Source organism: Oratosquilla oratoria, chromosome 24 (assembly GCF_046742065.1).
Source record: "Oratosquilla oratoria isolate Oo_2021 chromosome 24, ASM4674206v1, whole genome shotgun sequence".
In the NCBI taxonomy this organism is placed as follows: Eukaryota; Metazoa; Arthropoda; class Malacostraca; order Stomatopoda; family Squillidae; genus Oratosquilla; species Oratosquilla oratoria.
In genome coordinates, this window is record NC_134800.1 from 56,834,522 (window position 1) to 56,849,791 (window position 15,270).

A 15,270-nucleotide genomic window follows, 5' to 3' on the forward strand; every position below is an offset into this window, starting at 1 on the left:
TTAATAATAGTATCAATAGTATTATCAATTAATAGTAATTAGAGGGCATCATTAAATATCAGTGGTACTGGGTAATGGGCCGGATACAGGGATAACCCGTCATCCACGAGGAGTTAAGATGAGAGGGAGGAAAGGGGGGTGGATGAGAATGGATTTTGTGTGTGTGTGTGTGTGTGTGTGTGTGTGTGTGTGTGTGTGTGTGTGTGTGTGTGTGTGTGTGTGTGTGTGTGTGTTTGTTTGTTTGTTTGTTTTGACGGTACCCCATATATCTATGAGGAGTTTCCCTGTTCGCCATCAGGGACGTGCCAGTTTGCAGTTGGTCCTGCGACTGTGCATGTGACCTGGGGAATAGGTGGGGGTGGGTACGTACCTTTTGACTTGGCTACCCCCCTTATACGGGGGAGAAAGCCCTTGGTAGATAGATATAGATAGATATAGATAAATAGAGATAGATATAGATAGATTGCACCATAGTTGTTCTGTTAGGATATCTTCATAGTACATGCACAGGCTCTACAGAGACGCGCGTTCCCACACACACATACACATATATACATACATACACACATGTACACACACACGAGATACTCACACGTGCATATGTGCATCTGCGTCAAATTTACTTGTGGCCACGCAGATACATAAGAGAGGACGTGAGTTTTTTGACAATGTATGTGTGTTTTGTGTCATAGTGCTTTCCTGACTTTTTCACTTCGTGTTTGAAGTCGCTACGACGAATTAAAATAGTAAAACATTGAACTGACAGGAAAGCTTTCGTTCCACGTCCGTGTGTTGATCCAACTGGGGACACCTGGATAACTTGTCAATCATGTGATCAGTATCTATTGTCAATAAAGGTGTTGCAAATTGCCCTGTTATTGACAACCACGAATTCTCTCATGGTTTCAGTATCGCCCATGGGTTTTCTCGATAGTTCTCTGGTGTCAACTGTCCGTGTTGATACAAGTGGAAAATCGTTCCGAATGGACTATAAATCAACTTGGCGGACTTCCCCTCTACTCTATTTTCGTACGAAAGGACCAGGAGGGAGACTAGGGTCGCCATGTAAATGAAGCTGTGGGGGTAAACCGGTTTTGGCTGTCAGGTTATGCTGTGGAGGTGCTGTGTCCTGCTGCATTGCTTCTGACCCGGGAAGTGGGCGGGAGACAGGGATGACCCTTCATCCAGGAGGAGCTAGGACGAAAGTGAATGAAAGGGTTGATGGATTGGTGGGAGTAGGTGCGTGACCTGTCTGGGTACCTTACCTTATATGGGGGAAGCAGCCTTGTGGTATATAGAGATGTATAAAATAACTTCATGAAATGAGACAACAAAGTAGGTTATGCAGAAATATGTAGAATAATATTATATATATATAATATATATATATATATATATATATATATATATATATTGTAGAAACCACAGGGAAAATCAAGTCAGAATAGTAAACGTTTTCGTCTATTACGACATCCTCAGAGTACTCTGAGTATGTCGTATTAGACGAAAACGTTTAGTATTCCGACTTTATTTTCCCTGTGGCTTCTGCAATATCATCTAGTCACGCGTTGTTGTGATTATTTTTTACACACACACACACACATATATATATATATATATATATATATATATATATATATATATATATATATATGTATATAAATATATGTATATATAAAACGGCATGTGGTGACTGATAGATTTACACTTTGCACGTATGTAAGGGCAGGTACTTGTTCTTGGAACGATTTTATTATCCTTATCAGACAGTGATTTTTGTGCAGACGACTTCACGCCTCACTTGGACGTAAGCTGAGCTTAAATAGGGAACCGCTGCTTTGAAATCTAGTGCACACGATAGGAGATCTGCAACTAAGAAGAAACCAGTTTATCTAGGGAAGCCGTCTTGTGTAACAGATGATCGTAAAGTTCGAGTTTCTCATTTGTCTGTTTATGTCGAGCGGATACTCGGGCACACGTAAGACTTGACTATAAAAGATTATGCAAAATAAGATCGTCAGTAGGCCGATAGTCGTAAAATTAGAGGCTATTAAATGTTATACAAAATAAGTTTGTCTCTTCATTTGGAGTCGGGTTTCTTAAAACTACTCTATTAAAATAAGTTTAAAACAAGTTTGCCGTTTCTATTGTCAAGTATAGATGATACTAGTAAGATCAGAATCTATTACAGGTTGTATGAAATAAGTTTACCACTTTGAAAATTGAATAAACAAAGAATACCTCCTGGCTAGTGGCGTTAAACTTCAGAGATGTTATTCTTGTTGAAAATTATATTAGGGAATGTATCTTTCTGTTGATATTTACATTGAAATTTACCTTGAGGACGATCGACTACCAATAAATGTCGAGATCTCTGATTAGGACATGTTTCCAAAGAAGTCGTAAATTATATGCCAAAGAATCTCCAAAAATAAAATTGATAAAAATGAATAGACTATGAATAAAAAAAAAGTTAGTATTACATAGGTAAATGAATTAATGAACAAATGAACGTATAAATGTATAAATAAATGATTGGATGAATAAATTAATAAACAAGTCAATAAAAACTAGATTATTAAAAAGTTGATCTGGTGGTATCAAAATTAGAGTTTACAAGATGTGCAGCGTGGTTGGTGAGCGGTCATGGGCGCCTCCCTCTGGAGGAGGAAAGCTAGATGTCTGTTTGTACGAGTCTCGCTCATGTCAACTCTCACTGATGAAACAATCTGAAACGTACCAAGTCTGAGGTCGGTGATGGACAAGGAAAATCATACATCAGGAGACGTTTAGCAGTGGCTATAGCCTGTATTTTTGCTACTTGTGTCCAATCAGTCGGCACTGGCACTCACCGGCAGCAGACGGGAATCGAAACCAAGCTTTAGCAGTTACGAAGCAACTACAGTGCTCGTCTTTCCACAGATGCAGAATTTTCACTCAAAAATAGAGAAAATAAAATAAAGTATGGGGGAGAGGGCCAGGGGAAGAACAAAACAATAATATTTAGTTTATATTAGTTTTTCACGCTCTGCAGGGCTGAAGACATCCCTTGCTTCCACCACCTTGGTGGGAATTTTCATAGAAGACTCAAGGACTATTGTTGTAAGTCCTTGGCCACACAGGGAGCATCCTGCAGTGTCTGCGAACATAAGCCAGAATATTAGTCCAAGCGACGGAGGTCTCACTGACCTAGTCTTCTGCAGAGACAAAATTAGTAAAGCGCGTCGCGTTCGTTTGTGCACTGTGGACGAACTAGGACAGACCACCTGCTCTCAAGGGATTAGTTTTTGCGAGAGGTCTGTAGGAAAATGAAATTATATTTGTGTATAAACGGGGAGCTATTGGCACTGAGCACTTTCAAGGATATCTAAGGCCTTGTATCTTAATTCAGGATGCATAGGCAGGAGATTTGGACATCGAGACTTGTATCTTTGCGGTCGACAAAGGCTGTAAGACCCTCGCGGAACGATATTCTCGCTTATGTCTGCAGACACTGTTGAATGCTCCTCATGTGCATCACGCGGGTTAGGCCTAGACATGTGGCCCCAGATTGTTTTGGTCGGCAATAACATGAAATGAACAACTCACTTGAATGTTCTTTATCATTTCATTTCTACAACGATAACTTGTGAACAATGCACTTCTAAAACTAAGCTATCGACATACAGTAGATATTGATGAATCCGACGGACAACAGGTCTGACTGTACAAATCCCTGAATAGGGATTCTTCCTTGTTTTCTTCTTCTTCATGTGTATTATGGGTTTTGTTCATTTCATGTCTGTCTACTACGTTTATAAACAAGATTATTGAAAATATCTAGGTCTAGGTTCAGGTTAACACGTAAAAATATCACCTGTAAATTATATATATATATATATATATATATATATATATATACATATATATACATATATATATATATACATATATACATATATATACATATATATATATATATACATATATATATATATATATATATATATATATACATATATATATATATACATATATATATATATATATATATATGTGTGTGTGTGTGTGTGTGTGTGTGTGTGTGTGTGTGTGTGTGTGTGTGTGTGTGTGTGTGTGTGTGTGTGTGTGTGTGTGTGTGTGTGTGTGTGTGTGTGTGTGTGTATTCCTTGATAATGTCTTAAATAGACGAAAACGTTCGGACTAAGTTTCTTATTTACCAGTTGTTGTTTTTTATGCAAATTATATTAACGTGTCTTGTGAATTACTGCAATATATATATATATATATATATATATATATATATAATATATATATATATATATATATATATATATATATACTTTTTATTGTTATTATTATATAGGGAAACGGTAGTTTCAGTGAATGACCTTCAGCATAGTTTTGCCATTCTTCATAGCCCTCTCCTTATAGATTCCATCAGACATTTGCCTAAGTATTTTTACTTTTTTTTTTGTCATTTGTCACACTTCTTTTATCTCAAGTTCCATCGCATTTTTTTCAAATACTTTTGCTGTCTTCATTCTTAGTATGTTGAATACATCACCTTTGTTCTCTTTCTCAAGGTCTTTAAACAGAGTTTGTTGACAAGTTGAAGATAATTTCATTGTCTCGTATTATCATATTTCCCAAATAATTTTGCTGCCTTTATTTTCACCATGTTGCTTAACAAAATTTGTCGAGTCTAAAGTGGTTTATTATCTTGTATTCTTGTTGCATTACGCTAGAACTTTGCACCCTATGCGACCAGCACCATGAATATATCTTTTATAACAAAACCAAAAAGTTTACAACGTTTTCTTTATCTTGTGTTCTTGTTAAATTACACTAGAACCTTGCACAGTATACGACCAGCACCATTATTGTATATTATTGAATTATAGTGCCAGTAAATCTTAATGCATTTGCGAGGAAGTTTATAAAGCCCAGCCTACCAGCGACGATAACAGCAATCGCGTTTATTCTACCAGCCCCCGATGTCAAGCAAATGAATGTTTATAATTGTACAGATGGTGATGAATGTGGCAGGTCTCGTTTGCCTTGTTGGTAATACTAACAGGCCCAGGTGCCCGAGCTCACAACAGTTATTTCGAAGGTAATCATGGCCATTACAGTCTTCATGAAATTTCCCGGACTCCTGACATCGACGATTCGGATGACTTCCCCTGTGACGTAAAGGGATTCTTTGTCCATCTCGCGTCGTCTTATCAGTCACTCTGACCATCATGATAATGCGTACTGTGTTATCAATTCTCTCTCTCTCCCTCTCCCTCTCCCTCTCCCTCTCCCTCTCCCTCTCCCTCTCCATCTCCCCCTCCCCCTCCCCCTCTCCCCCTCCCCTCCCCCTCCCCTCCCCCTCCCCTCCCCCTCCCCCCTCCCCTCCCCCCTCCCCCTCCCCTCCCCCCTCCCCCTCTCCCCCTCTCCCCCCCCTCCCCCTCCCCCTCCCCCCTCCCCCTCTCCCCCTCTCCCCCTCCCCCTTTCCCCTCCCCCCTCCCCCTCCCCCTCTCTCCCTCTCCTCCTCCCCTCCTCCCCCTCCCCATCTCCACTCTCCCCTTCTCCCCCTCCCCCTCTCCCCCTTTCTCCCTCTTCCCCTCTCCCTCCGCTCTCCCCCTCTCCCTCTCCCCCTCCCCCTCTCCCCCTCTCCCTCTCCCCCTCCCCCTCTCCCCCTGTTCCTTTTCTCCCTCTGCTCTCCCCCTCCCCCTCTCCCCCTCCCCCTCTCTCCCCCTCTCCCTCTCTCCCTCTCTCCCTCTCTCCCCCTCTCCACCTCTCTCCCTTTCCCCCTCTCCCTCTCCCTCTCCCCCTCCCCCTCTCCCTCTCCCTCTCTCCCTGTCTCTCTCTCTCTCCCTGTCTCTCTCTCTCTCCCTGTCTCTCTCTCTCTCCCTGTCTCTCTCTCTCTTTCTCTCTCTCTTTCTCTCTATCTATCTATCTATCTATCTCTCTCCCTGTCTCTCTCTTTCTCCCTGTCTCTTTCTCTCTTTCTCTCTTTCTTTCTCTTTCTCTTTCTCTCTCTCTCTTTCTCTCTCTCTTTCTCTCTCTCTCTCCCTCTCCCTCTATCTTCGATGGCATAATATATTCATAGCCAGTTTTCTGTTCCCTGGTGAGGCGGGTCATTATTACATAAGCTTAACCAGTTTATTACCAAAGGTTCAAATCTTGACTTTCCGCGTCGTGAGAAAAAATATACACAATAAAAAGATCACTACACGTCAATAGCGTTACGTGTATTTATCTATTTATTTGTTTATTTATTTATATTTTTATCTATTTATCTGTTTGTTTTATAATTGTTAGATTTATATATAATGTTTCGTTCTTCATCTTTCTTTAGTGGGGAATTTTCCTTATCAGATATTTAGAGATTTTAATGAACCTCTTAAAGTCCACTAAATGGACTTCTTGTGGTTGCTTGCAAAAATAGTCGATCGTCTATCTCTGTCCCCGTCATAATCCAGTGGAAGCTATTTGTTAATGACTAGGTGCACACTGGACGAGAAAAACGGTCCTGTTTACACTAGCGGTTTGAACCGCGGCGGTTTACAGTTCAAATCATTGGAGGTGTTCACACACAACCGTGCAGTTTTTTCTTGACTATGCGCCGCTAATGTGAACTGTGTACAGTCACGGAGAAAAAGTTTTCGAGACTCGAACGTGATCATGTGGAGATGAATGAGGAATAAGATCAGGAATGATCATCTGGAGCCAAAGTGATGTGTTTGTATTTTCATAATTTTTCGAATGCCTTTTGTCTCGAAACTCTTTGGGTTTTGGTCATTTTCATTTACTGGGGAAAGGGGTGGGGGAGCTTGATAAAAAAAATTAGGATTTTTTTTCTTGGGTGTGCAGGAATTTTTTTTTTTAAGCCTTATATCTCGATACTCTTTGGGTTTTGGTCATTTTCATTTAGTGGGGAAAGGTGTGGAGGACGCTCGATACATTTTTTTCTGGGGTTTGCTGGCTGTTCCTACCTTCTCGGCTTCAGGAACTTCAGGACAAAACCCCCAGACCGGCACCCTTCCATCCTGAAGTCCACCAAGTTGCGGAACTGTGGTGTCCTTCGGCGCGACCTTCGAGAAGCGAGATCGGGAAAAAGAAAAAAAAAATTGTTTGAGTATTCAACGCACACCAGCCCTGGTGGTCTTTCTTCAGCTCGCGCCGCTGTTGGTCCCCAAACAGAAGGTTCTGCCGTTATGCGGCTCCACCGAGCAAAGGTGCCATTTACACGGTCAAACAGTTTGACAAACCCGGTTTGTCAGACAAGTGTTTGAAGTGATGTTTCACCGTGTGAATGGGGTATTTGGTTGTCAAACACGTTTTTCGAACGTGTTTGACAACCAAATACCCTATTCACACGGTCAAACATCACTTCAAACACTTGTTTGACAAACCGGGTTTGTCAAACCGTTTGACCGTCTAAATGCCCCTCAACGCACCCGACCACGTAAAGGAGTTATCACACTGGGCAATTTTTCCTCCGACATCCTACCTCCAACCTCCATTTGAATAACTAGAGTATGACTTCGCTTACAGAAATCTAGTTATCACACTGGGTTGTTTTTTCCTGCGACATCCTACCTCCAACCTCCATTTGAATAACTAGAATATAAATTCGCTTACAGAAATCTAGATTTCTCTAAGGACATTGCAATAGTATGTCTAGCATTCGTATAGGCTTACAATTTCTTAGTTCATCATTTAGCTTTGCTATATATATGACGGAAAAATAATTTGATATTTGGAGATTTGAAAAATACAATATTGTAACCGAAATCGTTTTTACTCTGAAACCCATTGTGATGATGATGATATGGTTTAACGTCACACACTCCCTCCTATCGGGAGGCTAGGACGGTGCCCCTCACAGAGGGCTTTGTAGCGTGGAATTTAATGAACCATGCCCTTGGTTCAACTTCGCCGGTGTCAGGATTCGAACCGCCCTCACCTCGACCTTCGCCGCAAGTATCGACGCACTAACCAATGTCCCATTGAAAGGTTGTGATAGTATTCTAACCAGGGGTAGATGACGGTCGTTATATAGAGTTCTGACTATCGCCAGGTGATTTTATTAAGCTAATTCAACTTGCTAACATCACCTGCCGTATCCGGCACCGCCGCAATGTGTGACACCCGCATCAGACGGTATAAACGACCACTCGAAAGCACTACCATAGACGGGGTCTTCTTTGGAACAGTAGACGCTTAGGGTCGTATGTTTACGATATGATTATTTTACGATCTGATAAGCACTTTATTTGTATTGTAAATATTCGATGCAAAGAAATATGATTTCATGAGTTTTTGGCAAAGACGAACGGTGGTGTAGTACTTAGAAGTGCATCCAGGATATGGAATGATTACGGCTAATGACGACCAATCAGCGGGTTGTGTAGGAAATCTCCCACGTGAGTTTATTTAACTTCATCTGAATGCTTTCGAAAGAAATGTAAAGAAATGAAAATGTTCACAGTATTTTGGTAAATTACTTTTAACACAATATCATTAGTTGTGACTAAACTTAATAAACCTAAAATAAATCTAATATGATCCTAGCCTAAATCTAACACAAACCTATCCTAAACCTAGCCTAAGCCAGCACAATCCCAGCTTAAACTTAGCCCAACTATATCATATATATATATGTATATATATATATATATATATATATATATATTGTATATATATATATATATATATATATATATTGTATATATATATATATATATATATATATATATATATGTGTGTGTGTGTGTATATATATATAATATATATATTGTATATATATATCATTGTATGTATACATATATATATATAATATATATTGTATATATATATATATATATTGTATGTATACATATATATATATGTATATATATATATATATAATATATATATATATATATATTGTATATATATATATATTGTATATATATATATATATATATAATGTATGTATACATATATATATATATATATATATGTATACATATTATATTATATATTTATATATGTATATATATAATATATATATATATTGTATATATATATATCATATTGTATGTATACATATTATATTATATATATATATATATATATATGTATACATATTATATTATATACATGTAATATATATATATATATATAATATATATATTGTATATATACATATCATTTTATGTATACATATATATATATATATATATATATATATACATATATATATATATATATATATATATATATATATATATAAATCAAATAATTCCGACAGTTGTCCCCGGACTCGAACCCGAGACTTGCGCGGTGGCAGGTCGTTGTACCGACTATGCTACTGAGACTATAAGATTCTTCAACCTCGGGGTTAATCTAACTCCCGCAGGATTTGAGTCGACTGCTAACAGAATAGATTTAGATAAATCGTTTGATGAAGTACTATAAAAGAGTCACACTGTGCGGCTTTGCCGGATGCGGCCAGATGATGTTTACAAGTGGAATTGGCTTAATAAGATCATCTGGCGACAGCAGCCAGAATTTGATATAACGACCACCATCTCCCGTAACCTTTCGAGTGTAATGACTCGTAAGGGAAACGTTGCTCCAGGCAACAAGCCGCAGCGGCGGCGCCGGACAGTGTGACACCGGCCTTGAAGCCTAATGTTTATGTGAAGGAGAGACTTCTTGTGAGATCGGAAAAGAAAAAAGAAAAAGGAAAATTGGTGGGACATTCGGATTGGGGGGGGAAACAACAAGTATAAGATCTCAGAGGTCGGTGCTGGCGCCAGTCACATTGTCAACCCCTTTAGTCGTCGCTTGCGGCAGGGAAAGTTATTATAAAATGACTACAAGAGCTATAAAGAAAAATGTGTGCATTTTTGTGTTTGTTTCTAATGAAGAATAGGGTATATGTAGTTGGCAAACGCAATTAGTTTTATCATAAATCGACTAATGTAAGGTGTCAGTATTCTGAATGAAAATACTCTTGTCTTAAGAAATGAAAATTCAAAGGAAACCTGTTTCTCGCGAAAAAAAAAGATAAACTATTCCGACAACAAAGAGTTAGAACGAGTTACAATAAAAGTTCACTTTTTCTTTTAAGCCACCGACCTCTTTGAGAACCCAAATGTCTCCCATCGAGGAGATTTGTCATTGTAACTCCTTGAGACTGACGTCTTAGGCATTACGACTCAAGTCTCTAAAGAGCGTTAAGGAAAATTGTTGAGCAAAAGAAGAGGAAGGAGGAACAATGTAAGAGACCAAATAAGGTTGTCAGTTATGCATCGACGCCCTCTAAGATCGATCTAACGCTCACAACAGCATCGAAAAAAGCGTATAGGCGTATGTACACGAACAACACATACGCACGCTCAAATACATACTCGTTTAGCCTATTCGGGCACACGTATACACTTGAGAATATATATAATGACTCAGTCGGTTAAGTCACTATCACTTGTCACGTGCTAGCGCAAGTTCGAGTCCTTGGCTGTACCACGTTTCAATTTCTGCATGTTGGCCTCCTCGAGTCTCTCGATGTTGATGGCTTAGAATTAAAGTGAATTGTGGTTAATAAATGTATATATATATATATTTATATATATATATATATATATATATATTAATATATAATATATATATATATCGGCGCTTTCTGTTCTGTTGCAGTTTTGGAGGCTCTGGTACCAATTAAGGAGTAGGAAACTTCGTACTGGATTCAAATTGGACAAATTTAGGTTTAAGAAGGAAATGGGCAAGAACTGGTTTACCAACAGACTGGTTAACGAATGGAATGAACTTACTAACCATGTAGTAGTGAGCGCTGAAACTATTAGTTTTAAGAAAATTTAGATAACTTTATGAATAGGACTCGTAAGTGGTAAGGAGCATGGAACTGCCTAGTGTAGGCCTTATGGTTTCTTGCTGCCCCCCCCCCATTCTTATGTTCTTTTGTTCCTATGTTATAAGAACATAAGAATGAAGGAGACTGCAAGAGACCATAAGGCCTACACTAGGCAGTTCCATGTCCATTACCACCTGTCATCCCCATCCATAAAGTTGTCTAACATTTTCTTAAAACAACCGATAGTTTCAGCACTCATTACATCAAGGTTACTAAGTCTATTCCATTCGTTGACCACCCTATTAGTAAACCAATTCTTGCTTATTTCCTTCTTAAATCTAAATTTGTCCAATTCAAATCCATTACTGCGAGTCCTGTTGTCTTAATATGATGACCTTGTTTGTGTCACCTTTGTTAAAGCCTTTGATCCACTTGAACGCCTCTATTAGATCACCCCGCAACAAAGACGGTTCCTCTTGTTTTCATCTTCTGTAAAACAAGACGTTCATCGACAAATGTTTTCTCAGTTACATGGGACTATACCAATACATGGTACTTAATACCAATACACGGGATTTATTACCAATACATGGGACTTGATACCAATACATGGAACTTGATACTAAAACATGGAACTTGATACCAATACATGGGACTTAATACCAATACAAGGGATTTAATACCAATGCATGGGTCTTTATACTAATACATAGGAATTGATACTAATTCTTGGAACTTAATACCAATACATGGGACTTATTACCAGTACACGGGACTTAATACTAATACATGGGACTTAATACCAATATATTGAACTTAATAATAATACATGGGACAATACCAATACATAAGACTTAATACCAATGCACGGGACTTAATACCAATAATACATGGGTCTTTATACCAATACATGAGACTTAATACCAACACATGGGACTTTATACCAATACACGGGATTTAATACCAATACACGGGATTTGATACCAATACATGGAACTTTACACTAATACATGGGACTTAATACACACGGGACTTGATACCAATACATGGGACTTAATACCAATACACGGGACTTAATACCAATACACGGGACTTAATACCAGTACACGAGACTTAATACCAATACATGTGACTTAATACCAATATATTGTTCTTTATACCAATACACAGGACTTATTACCAATACACGGGACTTAATAGCAAGATATGATAGCAAAAATTCGAACAATTGTTTCCCCAACTGCTGATGACATTAGAACCTGACCCACTGTACATTAGAAAGATGCAAATTAATGTTTCATTGTTATTGTTGTAGTAATGCAGTCCTGTTTACAAAAAGTCGAATTAAATGTTAAGGTGGTGAGAAGCCTAAGCGTACCTGCGGCCGAAGCCGTCACCTTTGTCCTATGTATGCTCTTGGACTGTTGGGGCAGGTGACAGTCAGTGATGGAAATCGGAAGAGAGTGCGGGATTCGAACCCACAACTAAGTGAATGCCAAGTCATCACATTACCGATTACTCTACCAGAGCATCTAAATGTTATTAAGGAGACTACTGGATGTAAAACAATATAAACTAATTAACAAGGAATTTTTTTTAGAGTTCCGATACATTGTGGGTCGTTTTCGGATTGCATGCGCAAGAGCAGTCAAGAGTAAGCAGGTGAAAAATAAATGAATAAATAGATAAATAAATTAATTAATTAAATTAGATAAAATGCACTCTTGTACCTGACCGTATGAATACAAGAATAAAACATACACGTATGAAATACAACAGGAAAACGTGGACACGCACGCACGCACGCACGCAGACAAATTGACACACCCATCCCTTGCCCACCCAACACCCCTTCACCCCCACCCCCACCCACCCCTTACCACCTCACATCATCACCATCATCGCCGATACGCCCAAATATCATCACCACGCTCTCAAGGGGAAATTAGCGTCATAGGAAGAGGAGGCCGGAGGTCCCTTGCACGTGCCTTGAAAAAGAATTCTCCAGTCAGCCATTGTCTTCGGTCCTCTTGAGCAATAGTAGAGTAAGTGAGGAGGTAGGAGGAGGAGGAGGAGGAAGGAAGCGTAGGGAGGTAGGAGGAAGAGGAGGAGGAGGAAGGAGTAGGGAGATGTAAGAGGAGGAGGAAGGTGTAGGGAGGTAAGAGGAGGAGGTGAAGGAGGAGGAGGAAGGACTAGGGAGGTGTAGGAGGAGGAGGAGGGAGGCGTAAGGAGGTAGGAGGAGGAGGAGGAAGGAGGCGTAGGGAGGTTGGAGGAGGAGGGAGGCGTAGGGAGGTAGGAGGAGGAGGAGGAAGAGGAAGGAGGTGAAGGGAGGTAGGAGGAGGAGGAGAGGAGGGAGGCGTAGGGAGGAAGGAGGAGGAAGAAGAGGAGGATACGTAGGGAGGTAAGAGGAGGAGGAGGGAGACGTAGAGAGGTAGGAGGAGGAGTAGGAGGAAGAGGAGGACGAGTAGGAGGAGGAGGAAGAAGAGGACGGAGGTAGAGTGAGAAGGATTCCGTTGCAGCTTGCACATTAAGATGCAAAGCATGACGCGAAGAGTCGGGTATATACCGTAAGCGAACTGTTAGCTTGGCTGATATCATAGCTAGGATGGATGGGAAGTGAGCGGCTACTGAAACTACTTGAAGGTAACGGAGGGTTTGCTACAGGCAATGGGCCAAAGACGAGATCCTTTTTTTTCTTTTTCTTTTTTCAGCAGAAATTAGATTAAATGGTGTTCGGTGTCACTGACGCAAAGGCTATCATTAAGCAGAATTTTTTTTTATATGTAGATTGTGTTTGTGTATGTGTGTGTGTGTGTGTGTGTGTGTGTGTGTGTGTGTGTGTGTGTGCGCGCTCGTGTGCGTGCATGTATCTATGTAGTGGAAGTCTATTCGCCTGTAGAAGAAAATCATGGTCCTTCAGAGGTAAATTTCTGAAATACAGCAACGTCTTAAACGTCTTTCACAATCCTCAGGAACTAAGGAAATTACAGTCCCCATATAGTATACCAGTAAGAGAACTTCCGTAATAGATAAACAACGGTGTGTATGTACTTCCCGGCGATGTTGCATATGTTTGTCTATTAATTCGTTATGTTTACGTATTTCACTTGTTTATCTATGCATTATCTTATACATTTAATTTACTTTTATTATATCTATCTATTTATTCATTTATTTATTTATTATTTTTTTCTTTTTCTTTTTTTCTTTTTTATGATGACAACAGTACCGCGCTTTGGGGGTCTCCCATTAGCAACCCACGGATTGGCGCTAAGATCAGGTTTAGCTTTGGGGTGGCAGTGGTAGGGGTGGGGGTGGGGGTTGGGGGTTGCGGCAATTACATGAACGATAGTAGACCACCTTGGATGATCAATTTTCCTCCCTTTTTCTCATGCGCACGCACACACACACACACACGCACACACATACACACAAACACACAGGCACATACACACACAGGCACATACACACACACAGGCACATACACATACACACACATACACACATACACACAGAAACACACACGCACACATACACACAGAAACACACACACACACACACACACACACACACACACACACACACACACACAGACACACACACACACACACTCATACACACACATAGAAACACACGTACACACGCATACATAGAAACACACACGCACACACATAGAAACACACACGCACACACATAGAAACACACACGCATACACATAGAAACACACACGCATACACACACACCGACATGTACGTATACACATACAAAGAAACATTTGCGAATCGACACATAAAAAGACAACTAAACACTCACATAAATTCTCATAAACGCACATGCGCGTGCACATACACAAAGGATTACAAAGGAAAATCAACCTGACAGACCTTTTGGTCCATATATATATATATATATATATATATATATATATATATATATATATATATATATATATATATATATAATATGTGTGTGTGTGTATATGTATTAATATGTGTGTGTGTGTATATGTATTAATATGTGTGTATATATATATGTATATATGAATATGTATATATATATGTATATATATGTGTATATCTGTATATATATTGTATATATGTGTATCTGTATATATATGTGTATATGTGTATATGTATATATGTATATATATATTATATATATGTATATATATATGTATATATGTGTATATATATATGTGTATATGTGTATATATATATGTGTGTATATGTGTATATATATATATGTGTATATGTGTATATATATATATGTGTATATGTATATATAAATATATATATATATATATATATATGTGTATGTATATATATATATGTGTGTGTATATATGTATATATATATATATATATATATATATATATATATGTGTGTATATATGTATATATATGTGCATATATGTATATATGTGTATATATGTATATA